Below are 4,232 nucleotides of genomic sequence, written 5' to 3'. Positions count from 1 at the left end.
TAATACCTTAGGAATACCAGGACAACATCTAAGAAGGTGGATACCCTTACATAACATACTAGGGAATTTAAATTTGTGGGGTTGATTGGAATTTTTCTCCATACTAATTGCATCCGTAGTAATGGCTGCTTGGTTTCCCCTTTTCTTATTTTTCTTCTTCTTAATCTTCCTTTTCTTATTCTTCTTATCCACTTGGTTACTAACTTGGAGGCTTTCACTAGACGAAGAGGAAGAAGAGGAACACGACCAAATAGGCAAAGAAGGAAAAGGGTCAATGTTCGGATCAACTCAAGGTTTATGTTGTTCAGGTGGAGGACTACTTGGTTGAGAAGCAGTTTGGACATTCACTGGAACCGTAGAGGTCGAAAAAAACCACACTGGAAAACCAATGGTAAATTCAGGAAGGGATAACATTGTCATATAAGGAGCACCAATATTTCCAAAAGAAGGAAAAGGACTAGTATTCCCGTCAAAGGGGTTTCCTTGATTGATAGACTCGAGAACTGTCGCCATTAGTCTCAACCTAAGATTCACTAAGGAGTTGCTCCATAGTGAGGATGTTATTCCACGGTCAATTAATTGCTTTTAGAAATTAAAGACACAAAATAAAGCAAAGGGGTAACTAGGCAAAAGGGTTTACCGAGAAACTGTGAACTGTATTATACCACCTTGGAGATGTTGAAAATAGAAACAAGAAATGATAAATATATATGTGCTAAAAATAGCACTAACATAAATAGAATTTCGGGATACCTTCTTATTTTAGTTAGCCCCTGAACTAAAATAGAGAAGTAAAATTCGAATTTGATCTTAGCAGCTATTTGTAAAATAATTAATTAATTCATATTGAGTTAATTAGTTGTAGAAAATCAAACATGAAGTCTATGTGAGGACATGCAACAATTATCCCATTAATTGATGAATTTATCCCTCAGTTAAAGAGATAAGGATGAGTTGTAATTAGTTAGCTCAGTTAACTGAGTTAAGTCTAGTTAGATTAGTTCAAATAGTTTGTTGAACTAATTGTGAGTTCAGTTAGTTAATGCATGCATGCATGTAACTATTGCACTTCAGATAATTGAATATTCTCTCATAAATAACTCATGCATGTCAGTTCAAACAGAGACCTAGTTGAGATCAGATGATGGGACAATGTACTATCAGTTGCAGGAATATTCCATGGAGGATATCTCTTGCATGCAGAAGGAATTCATTCCTTGGAGATTGCACAGTTACTTTTGGGTTTAGTGAGTGTGTGATGAGGCCAATTCACACAGGTGGCAGCATTGGACCCCAAGGAAAAATGTGCAAGGAAATAGGAGGCTTGGAGGGCTGAGGGAAGGCATATCTTGTGTCTATTTAGTCTGTGAGCTGTACTGTTGGATTGAAGAGAGAGCAGGATAGCTTGTGAGCCGATTATTTGTGTAATCTGAACATATTTTCACTTGTATGATAATATAGAGATCGGGGTTTTTAGTGAAGGCTTTCCCAAAAGTATTCTTCTATGTTCATGTGTGATTGATTTCTCATTCTCAGTTATATGTGTTCTATTTGATCTTGCTCATATTCGATTAAGCTTTCGCAAGTTTGTTGTAGATGTAGATGTTGTATTTTGCTTTAGTATATTGCATAATTTGTTGATCTACAGTGATAATTTCTACATGGTATCGGAGCAAAGGTGATCAAAGCAAAGAACATTATACAAAGAAGGGATAAGTTCAAAGTTTCAAGTTCCTGCTTATAAAAATCGAGTTCTTATCACATCTCAATTTCACCAATGGCGTTCAACGGTTTAAGACTCGAGTATGCCCTTGATGGCAGCTCGAATTATGTAGCCTGGAAGGATCGCATGGAAGCAGTATTAGAGGACAATGGTCTAAAAGGTTTCATTGATCAAGAAGTTCCCAAGCTGGTAGTAGCTAATGCTACAAAATTGGCGGAATGGAAGAAATGTGTGGCTAGATCAAGGAGAATCCTCCTCGAGTGAGTTCGAGACCACATTGTCTCGAGCCTCCATGGAAAGGAGACATCATTTTTGATGTGGAAAAAATTGAAATATCTATAGAACAACAACAATCAGAGGAAGCTGGCGCTGAAAGACAAGCTTCAGAAAATCAAGTGTGAAAAGGGCGACATGATGTCTACATATCTGAACAAGCTCACCACCTGTAGGGATGAGCTTGGAAGTGTAGGGATCACGACAAACGATGATGACATGGTTAGTCTTGCACTCCTCAGACTTCTTAAGTGCTGGCATAGCTACCAAGACTCGGTTAATGGAAGAGAAAAACTGCCAGATTGGGAACCACTTTGGTCGGATATGATGCAGGAGGAGATAAGAAGAAGCACTAGAGATGGATCCTCATCAAAGCAAGATGATGAGGAAAATATAGCCTTAGCGAGTAAGGCAAGGAAAGGGAAAGGGAAGGTATCCCATTCCAAATCCAGTTCTTCCCATGGTGGGAAGAAGTTTGACAAATCGAAAGTGCGATGCTTTCATTGTCATGAAGTGGGCCATTATGCTACGAATTGTCCATAAAAGAAATCCAAGAAGGGATCCTCGAAGGGATATGATGGTGAGGCACTGGCCTCATAGTTTGAGTGGGATTTCTCTCTTATCGCATGCATGGTTTCATCCATGGTGGGATGTGTGTGGTACCTGGACAATGGAGCTTCATTCCACATGTTAGGTGACAAGAATCTTTTTTGTACCTTGGAGGAGAAGGATCTCCAGAAGCAGATCGAGATGGGTGATGATGGAAAGTACCGTGTTTCAGGTGAAGGTACAATTGTGTTTCAGAGGGATCATGGAGCTCCTCTCACCCTGACTGATGTAAAGTATGTACCAAGTCTGAAGAAGAATCTTGTGTCCGTTTTTATGCTAGAAGATAAAGGCTATGATGTAGTCTTTAGTAAAGGAAAGGTATTCCTAAGGCATATCGGCACTGGACAAACCAAGCGAATTGGGATTCGAGTAAAGAATCTCTACAAGCTGGAGGTAGTCGACTGTGCTGCATTGAGTTCCAAAGCTAAGATGGTCCAGAGCCAAGATGTTGGCGAGCTATGGCATAGAAGATTGGGCCACTTGCACCATGGAGCCCTGAAAATCATACAACATATTTCTGTCGGACTTCCCAAGGGAAAACTGGAGTAGACGGATACATGAAAAGGTTGTACCTTGGGTAAGTATACGAAATATTCCCTTACGGATTGAGACAGTAGAGCTGGATAAATCCTGGAGCGAGTTCAATCAGATGTTTGTGGACCATTCTCTATAGCCTCCACTGCTAAACAAAGGTACTATGTTATTTTTATTGATGATTTTTCTTGTAGATGTTGGATCTACTTTATGCAAAAGAAGGATCATACCTTCTTGAGGTTTTGTGAGTTTAAAGCCTTGGTAGAGAAAGAATCTAGAAAGAAAATAAAAGCCTTGCGTAGCGACAATGGTGGAGAGTATGTCTCCCAACAGTTTAAGGATTTCTGCACTGTAGAAGGAATTAAACGAGAGTTGATGGCACCCCATAACCCACAACAGAATGGGGTGGCCAAAAGGAAGAACATATTGATTTTGGGAGCAGCTCGAGCGATGTTGCATGACCAAAGCCTACCACTGCATTTGTGGGTTGAGGCATGCAATAAAGCAGTATACTTTCAGAACAAAATCCCACACCGTATACTGAGAATGAAGACACCTATGGAGGCATTTTCTGGGAAGCGACCAGATGTGAGTCACTTCCGAATCTTTGGATCATCAGTTTACTGTCATGTGACCAAAGATGCCTGGAAGAAGCTAGATCCAACAGTTGAGTTGGGAATACTTGTGGGGTACACTGATACACCCCACAACTATCGGGTGTACCTGCCTACCAGTCAGAGGACAGTGTTACGCAGGGATTTGAAGTTCGGCAGAATGCCATGCGAGTATCACTTGAGAGGGAGCTCAAGTTGCATGCAAAGGAGGAAATTTCAGTTCCTAAGGACGAGGAGCCTCAGATTGATGTGGAGCAGCCGCATGCAGAGGATCCAGGAGTGGAGACATCAACTCATGCTGAGACTTCCAGAGATGGGCAGAAACGCTCAAGGGAAGCTGACAGGTTGATGCTGGATGCGTGGGAGAATGTGGGACAACCATATTCTCAGCACAAACAAAGGAGGTCACCCGAGCGGTACACTGGGTACATGGCCCTAGTTAGGGAGTGTGTAGAGTCTGAACCTTCTTCATTCGAGGA

The sequence above is a fragment of the Pinus tabuliformis genome, chromosome J (assembly GCF_031772625.1).
Source record: "Pinus tabuliformis cultivar Carrire ecotype Pingquan chromosome J, CPIR1, whole genome shotgun sequence".
In the NCBI taxonomy this organism is placed as follows: Eukaryota; Viridiplantae; Streptophyta; class Pinopsida; order Pinales; family Pinaceae; genus Pinus; species Pinus tabuliformis.
Note: the sequence above shows the minus strand (reverse complement) of the source record.